Source organism: Phyllobates terribilis, unplaced genomic scaffold, assembly GCF_046119375.1.
Source record: "Phyllobates terribilis strain yellow unplaced genomic scaffold, ASM4611937v1 Scaffold_5__5_contigs__length_657084704, whole genome shotgun sequence".
NCBI lineage: Eukaryota > Metazoa > Chordata > Amphibia > Anura > Dendrobatidae > Phyllobates > Phyllobates terribilis.
Window position 1 is genome coordinate 473,439,931 of NW_027362765.1, and position 20,395 is coordinate 473,460,325.

Sequence of the window (20,395 nt, forward strand, 5' to 3'; positions counted from 1 at the left end):
TCTTTCCTACAGGCAATTACGTCAGGTTGAAAGAGCAGCGGCAAAAAAGCCTTGTCATAGCAGCAGACAAGTTTTTGAAGCTGCTTGTGCCTCCAACGTCCCCCGAACAACAAGATGCAGGGTCCTTCAGAGGTTTGCAGCTGTGCATACGCCATCCTGTCGACCTCCTCTATCCACTTCACACAAGCAGAAACGGCTCCAGTGGGCCAAACATTACATGAAGACTGATTTCAAAACTGTTTTGTTCACGGATGAGTGCCGTGCAGCGCTCGATGGTCCAGATGGATGGAGTGGAGGATGGCTGGTTGATGGACACCCCACGCAAACACGGCTACAGCGCCAACAAGGAGGAGGTGGAGTAATGTTTTGGGCTGGAATCATGGGGAGAGAGATTGTTGGCCCCTTTAGGATCCCTGAAGGCGCTAAAGATGAACTCCATAATGTATGTGGATTTTCTCAAACAGCACTTCCTGCCATGGTTCAAGAAGAAGAACCGTGTATTTCACAGCAAGATCATTTTTCTGCATGATAATGCACCATCTCATGCTGCACATAAAACATCTGCATCTCTGGCTGATATGGGCATAAAAGGGGACAAACTTATGGTGTGACCCCCATGCTCCCCTGACCTCTACCCCATTCAGAACCTTTGGAGCATCATTAAAAGGAGTGTCTATGATGGCGGGAGGCAGTTCACATCTAAGCAACAGCTCTGGGAGGGTATTCTGTCCTCATGCAAAACAATTGAAGCAGAAACCATCCAAAACCTGACAAATTCAATGGACGAGAGAGTTCAGAAGCTCCTTTCGAACAAGGGGTCCTATGTGAAAATGTAACATCACCTAGAATAAAGTTTTGAGTTGAAAACTGTTTGATTTCAGTTTCTAACATCCTGCTAATGCTTATAATTTCAAAAATGACCATTTTTTTGGTCTTTATTAAAATGAAAAGGTTGATCGAAAAGTTTGGGGGATCTAAGAGTGTGGCAACCCAGTAGTCATGATTACTTCGAATTCTGACAATATGAGGGTCATGCTGCAGGTAGTGCAGCAAGAAGGCACTTATGTGTCTTGCGCATCTCGGAGCCCCAAAATTATTTTCCGGGCTAGATGCAGCTAAAAATTATTATTAATTTTAAATCTGGTGAAGCTTTAGTATAGATGGCCTAATAGGATCAGTGCTGCACACTGCTACAAAGCCCAAATTATTTTCCAGTCAAGATACAGATAAACATGATTAGTAATTTTAAATCTGGTGGAGCTTATTATAGATGGCCTAATAGAATCAGTGCTGCACACTGCTACAAAGCCCAAATTATTTTCCAGCCAAGATACAGATAAACATGATTAGTAATTTGAAAGCTTAAAACGGTTGGTAGGGTGATTTTAACCAATCATCAAGCTTTTACTCTCCCCAGGATGACACAGGGGTAGAAAAGTCATTTCGGATCCATGATTTGTTCATCTTTATGAACGTGAGTCTGTCTACATTATCAGTGGAGAGCCGCGTGCGCTTATCTGTCAGCACACCACCAGCAGCGCTGAACACACGTTCAGACAGAACGCTGGCTGCGGGGCATGACAAGATCTCCAAGGCGTAAGTGGCTAGCTCCGGCCATTTATCCAGATTGGAAGCCCAAAAAGAGCAAGGGTCCAGTGACACAGTCGTGGCTTCAATGTTTACTTGGAGATACTCCTGTACCATCGTCTCTAGGCGTTGACTATGTGTCAGACTTCTTGTCTCCTGTGGCCTTGCAAAGGATGGGCTAAAAAAGTGGTGAAATGATTCCGCAAAATTGATGTTACCAGCAGATACTGTGGTTCTGTTACGGTTTGAGTGCTGAACACTTGACGGTCCCACGGTTGGCAAGTTGGAACTGTGAGATTCACTACGTGCACCACTGGTATTTTGTGGAAAAGCACATGTAAGATTCTGCAACAGTCTCTGCTGATACTCCTGCATGCGTGCATCCCTTTCTATGACAGGAATAATTTCTGCAAATTTACTTTTGTACCGGGAATCTAACAGTGTGGCAACCCAGTAGTCAGGATTATTTCTAATTCTCACAATTCGAGGGTCATGTTGCAGGTAGTGCAGCAAGAAGGCACTCATGTGTGTTGCGCATCCAGGAGCACCAAGTCCCTGTTGTGTTGGTGGCGAGGTAACAATCATGCTTCCTTCCTCTGTCTTCTCCCCCCAACCTCGCACAACAGAAATGTGATCAAGGTCTCCCTCATCTGATGAGTCTTCCATCAGTTCGTCCTCCACTTCTTCCTGGGCTCCTGCACCTTCCTCACTAGTTTGGCTGCTACCATGCGCCCTGGTAAAACCATCTCCCCCACCCTCACATGCCTGCCGCCTTGGTGCTGCCGACCGTCTGGACCTTGCAGATGTTAGCCCTTCCGCATACAACTCCTCCTCCTCTACTTCCTCCACCTCCTCTTGTGCCACCACCTGACTCCGAATTCTGTTTAACATGTGCTCCAGCATGTAAATCACCGGAATAGTCATGCTGATAATGGCATCGTCAGCACTAAACATCTTCGTCGCCATTTCAAAACTGTGCAGAAGGGTGCATAGGTCCCTGATCTGAGACCACTCCTCCAGCGTGATTTGCCGAACCTCTGGATCTCGTTGGCCCAGGCTATACGTCAGAACGTATTGCACCAGGGCTTGTCGGTGCTGCCACAGTCGCTGCAACATGTGCAGAGTTGAATTCCACCGGTTGGCACATCGCATTTTAGCCGGTGAAGTGGCAGGCCCAACGACTTCTGTAGAGATGTAAGTCGCTGAGCTGCGGGATGCGAACGGCGAAAGTGAGCACACAGCGACCGTGCCCTCTGCAGAAGGCCATCTAGTCTGGGATAGTGGGCTAAAAATTGCTGGACAACCAGGTTCAACACGTGAGCCATACAAGGCACGTGTGTGACATTGCCCCGGCGAAGGGCCGCACCCAGGTTTGCAGCATTGTCGCACACGGCCTTCCCTGGTTTCAGGTCCAGTGGAGACAACCATTCATGAAATTGGTTCTCCAGAGCTGACCACAACTCCTCAGCTGTGTGACTCACATTTCCCAGACATTTCAATATAAAAACCGCCTGATGACGTTGAGCCCTACTGCCAGCATAGTAAGGAGGTGTGCAGGATCCCTTCTGCGCAGTTAGAAAGCTTGTGGCATGACCAGACAGGCTTTCGGTGCAGGTGGAAGACCGAGAGGAGGTTGAGGAGGCAGAAGCAGTGGAGGAACTTTGACATAAAGAGGATTGACGCACAACTCGTGGGGACGGCAAGACTTGGACAGCAGCCCCTTGTCCTGCTGTCACCATAGTTACCCAGTGCCCAGTCAGCGACATGTAACGCCCCTGTCCATGCCTACTCGTCCAAGTGTCTGTGGTGAAATGCACCCTGTCACACACAGAGTTTCTCAAAGAAGCGGTGATGTTGTGTGCGACATGCTGGTGGAGCGCAGGCACACCTTTCTTTGAGAAGTAGTGCCGACTGGGCATCTGGTACTGGGGCACTGCGACGGACATAAGGTCTCGGAAATCCTCTGTGTCCACCAGGCGGAAAGGCAGCATTTCTGTAGCCAAGAACTTGCAGATGGTGAAATTCAACCTCTTAGCTTTCTCATGGCTAGGAGGAAATGGTCTTTTACTTGTCCACATCTGAGGGACCGAGGGCTGGCTATTGTGCTTAGACGGGGTTGATAAGGGTGTCCCCGGCAAACTGCCGGTCTGCGAGGAAGATGCAGGCGGACATGTTAGGTTGCCTTGATCCAAAGGTGGTGCTATCGATGTCGTACAGCGCTCAACACCAGATGGTGTTACCACCTCCAAAGAAAATGATGACCTGCCAATCACGCTGGCTGTTGCGGGTAAAGAGGTGGCAGGTCTGCGCCCCAAAACAGGTGTGACTGCTGTCCCCCCAGTCACAGAGGATGAAGAGGCCGCGGATGCACAAGATATGGCAGACGGTGGTTGGCCCGGCCGGCTAGGCCGCATTGTAGCACACTGAGCTTCCCACTGCAACTTATGCTTCATGTCCATGTGCCGTTTCATGCATGAAGTACTCAAACTATGTATTTTTTGGCCTCTACTTAGCTTTTGCTGACAAATGTTACAGATAACACGAGTTGGGTCATCTTTATCGATCTGAAAAAATGCCCAGGCTATGCAAGGCTTAGCACCCATGCGACCTGAAGAGCCACCACGACTTGTGGTGAGAGGCAGAGTTGTGTTTGAGGATGCAGTTGTTGACGTGCTTCCAGTACTACGTCTCTGTCCAGGAAGGCGCAACCTGACCTCGTCGTCACTAGCATCTTCCTCCACCTCCTCTGCTGACCTCATCTCTTGGCTGACTGTGGGTTGACAGTAAGTGGGATCTCCAACCTCATCATCATCATCCTGTGCGTTATCACACCCGTCGTCCTCAGAGCCAACCTGTTCCTGCCCTGACAAAAAACTAAAGTTGTCGCTCCAATCAGGTATTTGAGTCTTATCATCGTCTTCCTCATTGTCTCCACCAACAGGAGTTACAGTTTGGGAATGAGGGTCTACATTATGGTCAGAACCTTCTGCGTCTGGTCCTGGATCCGACTCATAAAGATTCTGGGCATCAGTGCAGATCATTTCCTCGTCTGGATTCACAGAAGCGCTGGAGTCGACCTCTGATTCCCATGCTATAGTATGAGTAAACAGCTCTGCAGACTCAACCATCTGTTCTACCTCATACTCAGACGGGCAGCTGGAGATTTGGGAGCTGTGAGGAAGCAAGTGCGATTGGGGTGACACCTTTGAGGACTGGAGTATTTGTGATGTTGAAGTTGATGTGGAGGAGAGCCCACTTAAAGGAGCACTTGATATCCGTTGAAGCACCTGCTGTTTTTGTGCCTCATCTGGAATTTGTAGCGATTGGCGTGGCCGTAAGAAAGGGATCTTATCACATTGTCCGCTAAAAGAAGTAGACATTTTAGTTTGGCTGGAAGATGGTCTTTATTCTGCAGATGTTACTGTTGCTTTAACACCTACCCCACGGACACAACCTTTTTTCCCCTTCCCAACACGCCAATTCCCCTTTCCACCAGCAGCAGGCCTTTTTCCACTCATTTTGGTGGTTAACTAATTAACAACTCTGGAGTTGTTTGCACAAAAAAACAATGGATGGGAACCGAGCAGAGCTGAGTGGCCAAACTGTGGTATTAGGCCAAAACTATTGGCTGGGTTAGATGCAGAAAAAAATTATATTCAATTTGCAACCTGATGGAGGTCAGTATAGATGGACTAATAGAGAAAGTCCCACACACTGCTAGAAGGCCAAATATTTTTTCAGAGCTAGATGCAGAAAAAAATATATTCAGTTTGCAACCTGATGGAGGTCTGTATAGATGGATTAATAGAACAAGTCCCACACACAGCTAGAAGCCCAATATTTTTTCAGAGGTAGATGCAGAAAAAAATATATTCAGTTTGCAGCCTGATGGAGGTCAGTATAGATGGACTAATACAACAAGTCCCACACAAAGCTAGAAGCCCAATATTTTTTCAGAGGTAGATGCAGAAAAAAATATATTCAGTTTGCAACCTGATGGAGGTCTGTATAGATGGATTAATAGAACAAGTCCCACACACAGCTAGAAGCCCAATATTTTTTCAGAGGTAGATGCAGAAAAAAATATATTCAGTTTGCAACCTGATGGAGGTCAGTATAGATGGACTAATACAACAAGTCCCACACACAGCTAGAAGCCCAATATTTTTTCAGAGGTAGATGCAGAAAAAAATATATTCAGTTTGCAAACTGATGGAGGTCTGTATAGATGGATTAATAGAACAAGTCCCACACACAGCTAGAAGCCCAATATTTTTTCAGAGGTAGATGCAGAAAAAAATATATTCAGTTTGCAACCTGATGGAGGTCAGTATAGATGGACTAATACAACAAGTCCCACACACAGCTAGAAGCTCAATATTTTTTCAGAGGTAGATGCAGAAAAAAATATATTCAGTTTGCAACCTGATGGAGGTCTGTATAGATGGATTAATAGAACAAGTCCCACACACTGCTAGAAGCCCAATATTTTTTCAGAGGTAGATGAAGAAAAAAATATATGCAGTTTGCAACCTGATGGAGGTCAGTATAGATGGACTAATACAACAAGTCCCACACACAGCTAGAAGCCCAATATTTTTTCAGAGCTAGATGCAGAAAAAAATTATATTCAATTTGCAACCTGATGGAGGTCAGTATAGATGGACTAATAGAATGATGCTATGCCCAAAAGATTTTACTTCACTAGGTGCAGTAAAAAAATTGGTATTCTATACACAGGTGGTATATCTTGCAACACAGATAGGCTACTCCACTGACTAACACACTCTGCAATAGGCCAAAAAGGATTAGCTTTGCTAGATTCATCCAAATGCTGTGAAAAAAATTTGCACAGCACTGGCACAGACCTGCCTGGCAAAAACTGATAGGAACTGATGTAACCTAGTCCTGAAAAGGACTCCAATTACAATTAGTCTTTACTCCCACAATCTATCTATTTAAGAGCACAGACCTGCCTGATAAAAGTCGTAGGAAATGCTGTAACCTAGTCCTTAAAAGGACTGCAATCACAACTATTCCCTACTCCCAAGCTATCTGTAGATTTGTGCGAAAATTGGCTTGAAATTAACAAGGTATAGCGCACACAGCAACAGCGGTGCCGTCTAACACGCAGCTGCAGCAGTGAGAAAATGGTGGCGACGGGGAAAATGGCTTGGTCTTATAGGGCAAGGACATGTGACATACACTGCCAATGACACATGCCCTTGCTTGTGTGAAAAAAAGCACTTCGCTCCGTGTTTGCGCTGCTGATAGGCTGACAGATTGCACCTCCCCACTGTAAATGCGGGAAAGAGAAAAAAAAAATGGAGATCTTCATTGTTCCTGCAGAGATCCATCCCCTGCCCCTCCCCCCACCCCGCTGTACACTCAAACTGCGTATTAACATTAATTTTCATCATTACTGAGAAAAAATCCAGTTATGATTTTGGTGCACGAACAGTTATCGAACATAACTTCGAACAGCCGAATTTTTCTCAAATTGTTCGTGTTCGCCGAACGGCTCGAACACCGCCCAAAACAGCTCGAATTTGAGATTGGTGAACAGTTCGAGTAGAACAACGCTCATCTCTAATAAGGAGAATTGGTTCAGAGAGGACAGTATGGAGGCAATGTGTCATAAGTGGGACAGTGTTGGAGTTATTTTTGCACAGGCAGCACGTTGAGAGGCAATAATTTATTCAGGGTCACAGCGTGGGCAGATATTTTTTTATCAGAGGCATTATAATGACGCTGTTATTTTTAAGAGCACTGTATCATGATATGCTGCAGAAGACCAGAGAAGAGGGAAGTCTGCATAGAACAGTTGTGACTGTGAACAGTCGCCTTGGCATCAAGACCAGGCGAAGAAGAAAGGCATGGGAACAACTCCAATCAGAGAAGACATCACCGATAAGATACCTGGATCTAAAGGTGCATTTACACTGGTCAATCGCAGCCTTTAAACAACCACCGACCAGCTATATGAAGCAGATCGGCAGTCATTTAACACCCTGTTTATACAGGCCTACCATACTTTCAAGTTCACAGAACAATCATAAATATGATTGTTCTGCATGCATAGGCTGCTATTGTTCTCAGCAGCATAAGTCCTGTTTACAAAGGATGATATTTAAGCAAGTTTAAAAATCCTTATATTCAGCGAATGAACATTTTGTTTGTGCAGTGTGTGATTGACAGCCTCTTTAGATAGTCTGATAAACGTTAACCAACTATTGGGCAGTGTAAATGTATTGTAAAAAGTAACTAAAGTTTTGGGAAATTTTTTAATGTTTTTTTCACTGTTTTAGTGGTGGTTCTGGCGATGTATTCATGTACTGATGATGACCCTGATGTTGTATTCACTTACTGATGATGGTTCTGGTGAAGTATTCATTTTACCGATTGTGGTTTTGTTGCTCTATTCATGTGCTAATGGTGGGAATTGTAATGTATTCATGTAATGATGGTGATTTTAGTGCTGCATTCTTGAACTGATGGTGATTCTGGTGCTGTATTCATGTATTGGTAGTTCAGGTGTTTGTATTTGTTACGCACACGCCCCGGACTGACTGGTGTGAGCTTGGTTAGTGATCCCACTGGACCATGAACCAAGGAGTGCCTGGAGGGGCGTGACTAAGTATCAACTCGGTCCGACCAAGGTCACACGGCGGCTCAGTCGACTCCGTGAACCAGGGAGGAACTGAGCAGAGGGACCAAGTGTGATTCAAGGTCAGACCCTGGTCACAGCGGGGAATGCAGGAACAGGCAGGTTAGGCTGGCATACAGACAGGTGGGTACTGGCAGGCACGGCTGGTATGCAGACAGGTGGGTATTGGCAGGCACGGCTGGTATGCAGACAGGTGGGAACTGGCAGGCACGGCTGGTGTGCTGACAGGTGGGTACTGGCAGGTAGGAACGCAGGCAGGATAGGGACCAGTACAGACTGGGATTCAGGAACAGAGCCGCAGGTGCGGTAGACAAGCAGAGCAGAGCAAAACCCACAGGTGCGGTAGACAAGCAGAGCAGAGCAAAACCCGCAGGTGCGGGAGACAAGCAGAGCAGAGCAAAACGCGCAGGTGCGGTAAACAGGTAGAGCAGAGCAAAACCAGCAGGTGCGGTAGACAAGCAGAGGAGAGCAAAACCCACAGGTGGGAGGTGGTAAGCCATGCCAGCACGCCGCCAGGGATGTTACAGTATTAAAGAATTTATGATCTAATGGTGGTTCTTTTGCTGCATTCAAGTGCTGTTAATAGTTATGCTGCAGTATTCATGTACTGATAATGGTTCTGGTGATGTATTCATGTACTGATGGTGGTTTCTGATGATGTATTAATGTGCTGATGGTGGTTCATGTGCTGTACTTTTGTACTGATGGTCATTCTAGTGCTTTATTCATGTACTGATGGTGATTATGATCCTGTAATAATGTATATGTAATAATGCTTAATTTATTAAACTTGACAATAGATCATTATACATTACAGGGTAAGTGTGTATACACAAGGACAACAGAAAGATTAAAAATACATCCGTTTGAACGAGGCCATATAGGTTAGCTGAACAAGCATTTGACTAAAGCCCCCATGCACTTTAAATAGCTCTTGTCCAACTGATGGGGCAAACATCATACAGCCAACATACAGTATATCTCTCACAATTCAACCATACACAGGAACTCTTACCGCCGAGTGCTGCTATCTTCTATATGAGAGAGCCGTTGCCAGAACAAAAGAGCAAGAGGATCAGCAGTTCAAAATTGGACATGCCGAATCCTTACCTCCCTTGACAATCATCTATCAGAGGCCCCAATATACTGTTGACTGAACCCAATGCGTATGAGGGCCTTAGCTACTATCTAAAGTGTATGGACACTTTTAGGCTAACATACCAGTAAGGCACATGACCATTTAAAGTGCCTAGGGAATCATGGATGCCTAATATGGCTCTGGACATAGAGGTATTAAACTGCCCTCATTGTTTGCAGTGCATAAAGAATAAAAAAAATAGCACCTATGATAATCACTCTCACTGGCTGAGCTAGACCATGTGATGTGATAGCTGCAAGACATTATCGGGAAGTCTGTGCTGCTGCGCCTAATATTGAGAGCCCTTTCTTTGGCTGATACAATCTTCAGCAGTATGTGAAACAGTGTTGGGCAATTTTTTGTGCCATTCTCGTGAATCAAATTGTAAATTTTATAAATTATCAGGGACCTGCAAGTTTCGGGAAGTTTGACTTAAGGTTGTTTTGATTGATCTGCTCATTTATAGGCAATACAAAGCATTTATGATAGCAAACGAAGTATACTATATCAAAAACTATTATCAACAGCTAACCAGAGAATAATGAATAACAGCAAACATGTATTATACTCAGCCTACATGCTTTGGGCAGCACATTATGAAACAATATGGCGCCCTTTCTTGTGCTGTTGACATCTCAGTCTAAACATTGGTTTGGTCTTACCAGTCAGTGAAGACTCTGAGCTCAGCGCTGTAGAATGTTTCTCCTGGAAGCCAAAGAGGCTGATACTAGAAACAACCTCAGAAGGCAGAGGCTTGGAAAGTGCTCTGTCACAAACAAAGTACTAATGGGTGGATGGATTTAGCTTTCAAAGATGTGCATGCCATTTTGGGGGGTGAGTTGATCTTACTGTCAGATTCCTTATAAAGGGGTTTTACCACAAACAAAAGTTCATTTTAATCAATAGATCTTTGAATAATAATAAATACCACAATTGGATGTGTTTAAGTCAAAGTGCTGGGGCTTGCTTACAGCCTCAACTCACAATGCTGTGAGCAGTAACTGTAGCCAGGCACCTTTAAATTGCTATTAACCTTCAGATAATTCCTATATCTACAGGTTAATACCATTGACAGGTTCCCTTTAAATCAAACCATGGACATAAGATGATGCTTGACCATTCCTAGTAGCAATACATTTTATCATTTGCTAGCTCAGGTCTAGCTCATTGTTTCTATTCCTGTCTAGATCAATTGCTGTGTAATGGCGTTGGACTCCTTGACTCAAGGCTATGAATGCTAACATCATCAAACATATTTAGAAAGAAAAGAAAGACAAGACACAATTGTATTAACTTGAAGTGTGCTGCAGAAAAAAAAGTCATACACAACCTGAGCACGCAGTGTGTCAAAGGAATTGTGGAACATACACGTGTTACAGAAATTTATGCAAAAAGCGAAAACCTAGTCTCAGGATGAGAAGCTTGGCAGCACAGATAAATTAAACAAGTCTCTGGTGCAGCTTGGCAGCACAGATAGATTGAATATTCTTTAATTAGGAAATTTGTCCTTACGATTTAGGAAGACAGTCAAAATCTATTATATTGCTTCATGCTTTTTATTCTATATTATACATTCCTGTCACAATCCTGATAGTTCTCTGTCGCAGTTTTCCTATAATAAGAACACAGCAGGTGAGCTTTGGTCAACAAATGTCTAGTTTGAGGTCAGATTACTAAAATATATTGTAGCTAGGCCCAGAGACATAGCTTGAAGTTCTTAGATTTGATGCAGAATCTATAAAAGGGCCCCTAAGTTTACATTCAATTTCTAGCACTGGCATCCTATCATGGCCCAAAGGCAACTACAACCTTCGCACCTTGTCAATAACCCTGTTAAAATGCACTGTGATACCACTGCACAGAAATGATGGTTAATGCAAACTATATCTCACCACTAGCATAATAAATACACCAAAGTCACAGGGCATGGATAATTAATACAGTGAGGTCATAATACATAGATAATAAACAATGAAATTTCTGCATAGGGTTAAAAGGATATTCACAGTACAGGGGTACAACATTTCGAAACATCCAGACCACATACAGTACAGACCAAAAGTTTGGACACACCTTCTCATTTAAAGATTTTTCTGTATTTTCATGACTATGAAAATTGTACATTCACACTGAAGGCATCAAAACTATGAATTAACACATGTGGAATTATATACTTAACAAAAAAGTGTGAAATAACTGAAAATATGACTTATATTCTAGGTTCTTCAAAGTAGCCACCTTTTGCTTTGATGACTGCTTTGCACACTCTTGGCATTCTCTTGATGAGCTTCAAGAGGTAGTCACCGGAAATAGTTTTCACTTCACAGGTGTGCCCTGTCAGGTGTAATAAGTGGGATTTCTTGCCTTATAAATGGGGTTGGGACCATCAGTTGTGTTGTGCAGAAGTCTGGTGGATACACAGCTGATAGTCCTACTGAATAGACTGTTAGAATTTGTATTGTGGCAAGAAAAAAGCAGCTAAGTAAAGAAAAACGAGTGGCCATCATTACTTTAAGAAATGAAGGTCAGTCAGTCCGAAAAATTGGGAAAGCTTTGAAAGTGTCCCCAAGTGCAGTTGCAAAACCCATCAAGCGCTACAAAGAAACTGGCTCACATGAGGACTGCCCCAGGAAAGGAAGACCAAGAGTCACCTCTGCTTCTGAGGATAAGTTTATCCTAGTCACCAGCCTCAGAAATCTCAGGTTAACAGCAGCTCAGATTAGAGACCAGGTTAATGCCACACAGAATTCTAGCAGCAGACACATCTCTTCAACAACTGTTAAGAGGAGACTTTGTGCAGCAGGCCTTCATGGTAAAATAGAAACCACTGCTTAGGACAGACAACAAGCAGAAGAGACTTGTTAGGGCTAAAGAGCACAAGGAATGGACATTAGACCAGTGGAAATCTGTGCTTTGGTCTGATGAGTCCAAATTTGAGATCTTTGGTTCCAACCCCCGTGTCTTTGTGCGACGCAGAAAAGGTGAACAGATGGACTCTACATGCCTGGTTCCCACCGTGAAGCATGGAGGAGGAGGTGTGATGGTGTGGGGGTGCTTTGCTAGTGACACTGTTGGGGATTTATTCAAGATTGAAGGCATACTGAACCAGAATGGCTACCACAGCATCTTGCAGCGGTATGCTATGCCATCTGGTTTGCGTTTAGCTGGACAATCATTTATTTTTCAACAGGACAATGACCCCAAACACACCTCCAGGCTGTGTAAGGGCTATTTGACCAAGAAGGAGAGTGATGGGGTGCTACGCCAGATGACCTGGCCTCCACAGTCACCAGACCTGAACCCAATCGAGATGGTTTGGGGTGAGCTGGACCGCAGAGTGAAGGCAAAAGGGCCAACAAGTGCTAAGCATCTCTGGGAACTCCTTCAAGATTGTTGAAAGACCATTTCCGGTGACTACCTCTTGAAGCTCATCAAGAGAATGCCAAGAGTGTGCAAAGCAGTCATCAAATCAAAAGGTGGCTACTTTGAAGAACCTAGAATATAAGACATATTTTCAGTTGTTTCACACTTTTTTGTTAAGTATATAATTCCACATGTGTTTATTCATAGTTTTGATGCCTTCAGTGTGAATTTACAATTTTCATAGTCATGAAAATACAGAAAAATCTTTAAATGAGAAGGTGTGTCCAAACTTTTGGTCTGTACTGTAAGTCTACCCTCAGTCCAAGTCAGTTCATACAGTATATATGGCTCTCAAGTGGGAGCCAGCTCCCATTTTTCCTCAATGTGCCGGCTACATCGTGACTGAAATATCACTAAAATATAATGATTTCACAGCAAATCGGAATTAAAACCTGTAAGGTCAAATGGAATTGTTACTGAACACAGTAATGTCAAAGTTTGCTAATTATTGCATAGTATTGGAACAATGTATTCATACTAGATAAGAAATATTGTGAAGCAATAGGATAGGCTTATTACACTTACTAAAGGTATAGTATTAAATGCTCAATCCTTAATGCTCCAAAACCAGTCTGTACAGAAGATAATAAACAACTTGTTGCTGAAACATTTGTTCAGAGTCCAAAAAAGTCCACCAGAAGAGCCTCTTTGGAATTGGGAATTTCACGAGCTTCTATCATGCGAATCCTGAAATCTATTGGGTGGAAAGCTTATCGTCCACATCTAATTCATGGTTTATTGGAGGATGATCCAGAAGGGCAGCTTTAATTTAGTGTTTGATAAATCTCCCCCTTCATAACCTTATTACTCTTTCTGTCCACCTACTTTTGGACCACCCTTTATAGCACATTAGGCTATAAAAGAACATTATATTAGGAAACTGTACTTGGCAACGTCATGGTATTTGTGGGCAGATTGATGTCATGGGAAATAGATATTTAATACAGTGTTGTCCCAGCACAAGTTAAAAAAGACAATAATGAAAGAGAACCTGTCTGCACTATTTTGTAATGTAGAGTAAAGACATGGCTGCAATGATGTTGTAATACTGATTGCATTGATACCTGTGGTGAATAAATCTCCTTTGTGGTTCTTCTTTAATTACTATTTAAAGTTTTCAGCTAATTAGATTTCGGTGCACAGGGGCCGGACTATGCAATGGGTCTTCTCTTCCCTGTCTGTGATTCTCCAGCCTCTATGTCTGCCTTTGGTCTATGAATGATCTGCCTCCTCTGTTTGAAATCTCAGCAATGACCTGTCAATCACAGACTAGAGGCAGGCAGGGGCTGGGAATCACAGACAGGGAGGAGAAGACACAGTGCACTTTCCAGCCCCTGTGCACCAAAATCTAATTAGCAGAAAACTTCAACTTGTGATTAAAGAATAACAACAAAGTGGATTTATTTACCTAAGGTATCAATGTAATCAGTATTACAGCACCAACGCGGTCAAGTCTTTACATTACATTTCAAAATCGTGCTGACATGATCTCTTTAAGTAGCTTTAGTTACTACTGTTTAAAATAGTCCAATAGTTAATCCAGATATTCACTAAATATTGTAACCTGGCTAGTCCAGTGCTCCCTCTACGAAGTGCATTCTAAAAAGTTAAAAGTCAGGACGCTATGCTAAAGGCAACAATACTTTTCAGAAAGTTTTATCTCTTTTATTTTCAAGGTGCATTGAATGATGGGAACACTTCTTCACCTTTTAGGGGATCACATAAAGGTAATTTTCTTTGGCCAAGACACTATCCATATGGATACCAGTTCAAATAAATTCCAAACTATTTTCAGTGCATTTTAATAATTTAATTTAAGGAGCCCAAACACATTAAAGTCAAATGAAATGTAAAATTTCGATCCTAAAGAATGATCCCCAGCTGGTTTTGGTGAAGTGAACAATCGTTTTGTATCGACGACTGGCCGATCACATGAATGGCTGAATCATCAGGCAAAAAAAATCCAACATTGCCCATTGTAGCCTAAAATCTGTTTGTGGCCATTGCATAATTCAACATTTTCATCTAAAGTGTATGTGATAATGTGAACCTTTAGTTCTATAGTACATTTTTTAACTAAACCTCCTTCCAAGCAAGTCCATTTTGCATTAGTAAGTTTTTGAAGACTTGCCACACAGATTCATCTATGTTTCCTACAGACCTGGAAATGTCTGTTCTTTCCAAATCAATAAGTGTAAGGCAAACCTAATATCTCATAGGCTGCAGTCCTGTTTCTTGGTTTCCTTTCTCAGATTACAAGCCTGTGTTTCAGCAACTTCTTTGTGACCTCTTATGTCTTCCTCACTTTCCTGTCAATCATCAAGTGTAACCCATTGTCATAACTTTTCTGCTCCATACTTGGTTCAGTAAAAAATTAACTGCACATGGAGAGTAAGGATCCGTGTATACAGTCATGGCCAAAAGTGTTGGCACCTTTGAAATTGTTCCACACCAGAAAATGAAGTATTTCTCCCAAAAAATTATTGCAATTGCACATGATTTGTTTTACACATATTTATTTTCTTTGTGTGTATTGGAACAACACAAAAAAATTGAAAAAAAGAAAAATTTGACATAATTTCACACAAAACCCCCAAAATGGGCCAGACAAAATTGTTAGCACCCTCAACTTAATATTTGGTTGCATTCCCTTTGGAATAAATAACTGTAATCAATCGCTTCCTAAACCATCAACAAGTTTTTGACACCTCTCAACTGGAATTTTGGACCACTCTTCTTTTGCAAACTGCTCCAGGTCTCTTATATTTGATTCTGCCAACATTTTCGGCCATGACTGTATAAGAAAGTGTGAGATCCAGATCTCCCAAACGTTGAAGTAACCAGTGAATCCTCGGCTCTGATGAAAAACCACTCCTGCTCAGTGGTAGCAATAGAAAAGAGGTAAGGATAACCAGCCATTGTTTGGATAATTTTTTTTCCAAAAAATGTTATTTGTAGAACTGAATAAAACAGAACATTCCCAGTACTATAGATAAAAATATAACTGTAAGAGCACTAAAGGACAGCCGATTGTTTCACAGTCTATTTACACAGGCATACCAATTTAAACCATGCACATAGAAATCTGTAAGAGATTGTTCAGTGCTCATAGGCAGGGATGGTTCTCGGCAGTGCGAGTCTTGCTCACAAAGGATGATGTACTGACGAGAACGATGATTTTTGTATCATTTTAAAGATGAACAAGTGTTTTGCTCATTTATCGGGTGATCGATAGACTGTTTACACTTAAGAATGCTCTTTCACGATTTTCTTTCAATGTAAATGGAGTTGAAGCTCATATTGACAATACTCAACAACAATGAATCCAAGTATTTGATTTGTTAAAATGTCGCTCAAGTGGCAGGTCTTGGCATGGCAGTACAGTGTAGATATTCCCATCACACAATTGCAAAAATCAGCAAGAAAGCATAGTACAAGCATCCTTAAAACAGAGATGAAACATGAGGTGTTCTTGAAAATTACTATCTATGTAGAGTGAAAATTATTTTCCTGATAAGATGAAGTTACTTCTATGCTCTAACTATTTGTGAAGACCCTTAATAATTGAGACTAGGACATGATGTCTAAGCAAGGAATTTTCTGATTTATAGTTCTCAATTTCGCCCTTAGCATGTAATATTATTCTCATGTTCTGCATAGCTCTTGCATTGTGTCAAAATCACCTAAATATCCATTCAAAAGAGCAACAGATGCTGCAGAACATAGGGACTCATCTATACAAATTGACAAGGATATATGATCCCTAATGGACCTCAACGAAATCCCCGTTGTTGTGTAATTAATAATGGAAGAGTACCTGCCATGAAAAAAGATGTCTGTGCATAAACACGCTTTTCTAGTGCTCTTAGGGTGATATATCCCAAATGACAGACTCCAGGACTAATGACTATGTCCGTTATATGCATATGTCTAATGGTTGATTGACTCACTAATCTTTGTTTAAGTTTGTCCTTAGTCTTTGCCTCTCCTCCATTGTAAAATAAAACTTTGAAGAATGCAGAATAGTTATAGCACATATCTTTAAGTTGAACATTGTAAATAAGTGCAGTTATGGAAATAACCATTATATTTATGTGAAATTAGATTATTTGCTCATTGTAAGGATGAGTGGAAAGATTAGTAGTACTCAGTTCCAACCTCTCGTCTAGTCTTATGCTGCAGCCAAACTTCAATTCTGTGTTCTGCATCTCCTTGGAGACTCTTTCATGACATATTTCTGGGGTCCTAGTAACAGAGACCCCCAGGAAATGCCAGGCTCAGGATGATAAAAAAGTGAAGTGAGGACTGGACCAGAGGTTAGAACTGGGTGCTGCTAATCTTGTTACTTAGCTCTACTGCACTGTATTATTTATTTAATAGCAAAATATACCTTATTATTCTGCTCATAATAAACTTACCTTGTCATGATACAGCAAGTTCATGATTTCTCTTAATCTTTGTAGCAGGGCTGATAGTATGCACATCTTCTTCACAAGTTGGAAAAAAGTGCCTCATCTAAAGAAGATGTCATACGTAGTTAATTCTAATTTTTAGCTAGATGTAAGTGACGCGCCCCCTGGGCCATGTTTGGGGAATACCCGGAGCCGGATCCGTTGGGGGTGGTAGTCCTCGTGGCGGTGACCCGGTCCGTGCCCAGGGTGTCAAACTAAGTGGCGATGTTTTTAGTGGCAGATGTGATATTGTTCGACTACGCCACCCGTGGATTGCGGTCAGTGGGGACCGCCGCTGCACTGCAGACCGCTGAGGCTGATGTTGTTTGTGCAGCTTAGTATGAGATGACTCCCCACGGGAGGAGTATTGCCTCAGGGCAGCTAGTGTGGATAATGATGGGAGTGATGGTGCGAGTGTCCCAGTACTGATGGTGCTGGTGCGGCAAGGAACCACAGAGACGGGTGGTGCAGTTTCCAAAGCTTTACTCACAGTTGTTGCTCCGGTCACTTCGGCCAGCAGTGACCACCCGAGCCGTGCTGCGCCCACCAGGTGCGGGACTCGGCCAACTCCCAGGCAATTTCAGAGCGTGGTCCAGGGCTCCCTTCTCTTCCTCTCTACTGGCCGTCCCCACCAGGGACCCACCTTTGTCCGGCTTCCTCGGGCCTTTTGTTGGTCAAACCTCTCTCCGGTTTCCCTGACCCTATATGGCGTGCCTTCCTGGTGGATATGGTGAGGGGTCGCGCCAAGACTTGACCACGACCTCCGGTTCCTGGCTGAGGATAATTGGCCTCCACCAGTTTGGGATCCGGTACCCTGCTCTGCCAACCCTTCACCCGTTATCTTGTGGGATCTCAGGGTTCCCTCTGTGCTTGCGTCTCTGGGCCTTTCCTTGTGTTTCTGTTCCTTCTCTCTCTCTGTCTAGGGTCTCCACTTCAGGCTTACCTCTGGAGCTGGGCCCAGACTGAGCCACAGCTCCCTGTCAGCCCTCTCTGGCTGAGCTCCTCTCAGAACTGAACCGGACTGAACTGACCCCTGATCTAAGATGGTGCCCACCTTATATACTCCCTTCTGACACCCGAGCCCAGGTGACCAGCACTCAATGGGCTCCTACCTATGCCCAGAGTCCCTCCCCTCTCTGCTCCTACACCACTGGGATGTTCCTCCCCCCCCCCCACTCCAGCCAGGGACAGACGCTGTCGTACCTGCACATCTATCTGGTGGGAGTACCGTTGATCTGTCCCCCGGAAATGGGGTGTGTGTGGTGTATGCAGCTAACTGAGCCCCGTTCCACACTCCATCCTTACCCGGGAGTGGAATACCACACCTCTGGTTCGAGGTGCAATACTCCTGTAGCAGCCGAGTCCTCGGGGTGCTACATTCCCCCCTGGTAAACCACAGCACGTCCTCGGGCTGGAAAAGAATAAAACAATTTAAACATACAAATTTTCAAAGTGCACTCACATATAAGACATCAACCTTTCACTCATCCCTTTATGGGAGGTACTCTTTCCTTCTTAACGTTACTGGTATAAAACATTTTTATAAAACACTCTACTAATGCCACCGGAACTCTTTTGTAAAACACTATATAAAACTTTTGGCATTACTATTTTAGCAGCACATTAAACTTTCCATTATCAGACATTTTCAAATAAACATTTTCAAAACATATTCTTGATCTTCTGGCCACGGTGCAACTTGTGACCAGGTAAAAGTGCAACAGTCAATAATTCCAAGATAGAAAAGCAGTTCTTATAAAACCAGTAGGGGGCGCTTTAAGAAGCACAACTATGTACAAGGGTATGGCCGCTCTCAGTCCTCGGCCAGTGGGAATAGGGGAATGGCTGCTCACAGTCCTCAGCCTGGTTAGGGATTAGGGGCACACAGGTAACAGTTCTTTAACAGTTCCATACTAGTCCCAACGGGGACCACACTTCAATTAGCAAGAGTTCTTGTACCCCGACGGGTAACTATATACAGTTCCACTTTACCATTCTCTAATAATGGTGTCCTCCTTGTTCTTCCGGGTAGTCTTCAGACCCGTCCGGGTCCTCTTGGCTTTCCCCGTACTGCAGCTCCTCCTCAGTTAGCCGGTGTATGTGGAAGGCGTACGGTCCCTTGGCACCCTTGTGCCGGGTGAAGGTGACCACATCACCCGGGTAGAGATCACATCCGCGATGTCCCTCCGGCAGGTGGCTCTCGACATCCCTGCGGGTGACAAAGACATCGCCGGGGGTTCGATGGTCTCGGATAAAGCCCCAGCCATGCTCCAGCTGGAACTTTATTACGGTCCCGTGGACTCGGGGACCGCGGGCGGCTCGGGGATCTTGTCGGGTCCTGCGCTTCTGCTCCGCGCTCCGGACCTGCAGCTGTTCTTCTCGGATTCGCCTCTCTCGCCGTTCTCTTCCAAAGACCTCCAGCTGTTGACGGCAGCATTCCTCTCGCCGGGCTGCGTCCGCCCGGGTCTCCTGGGTGAACCCCATGAGGTTCTCACCGGTCGGATCCCATTCAAATTGGGCGTCCTCTAACCGGATCGGAGCTATTTTGGCGGGCACCGGAGCCGGGATCAGAGGCTCACACAGGGGCCGTTCCTTCCGGAGTCGGAGGTTGACGTACTCCGGTGGCCACACGAAGGGCAGCCCGTCCGGGCTGGTGTGTTGCGCGAAGAGATCCGCGCCCAAGGGTGGCACCGTGGGGGTAGAGGGCGCTGTGGGGGCAGCGGCGCCCGGGGGTACTCGGCCCTGCGACCAGGCCGGGGGAATCCTATCTGGGTCCAGGGATGGCACCGTTGAGGAAGGGGGCGCTGGAGGGGCAGCGGCGCCCGGGGGTACTCGGCCCTGCGACCAGGCCGGGGGAATCCTATCTGGGTCCAGGGATGGCACCGTTGAGGAAGAGGGCGCTGGAGGGGCAGCGGCGCCCGGGTTCACCAGGCCTTGCGACCAGGCCGGTGGCACTTCCTGTTTCGCCGCGCTCAGGGTCAAGGGGCGTGGCGCGAAAGGGGGCGTGACCGCGGCTCCTGCCGCTTGAGGCCTAGTTGGGAGCAGTGGCGGTGCGGCAACGGGCGTGGTGAGTAGGACTTCGGGCTCTGCGACGGGGAGCTGGGGCAGGCTTGCGGCTACTGGGCTCGG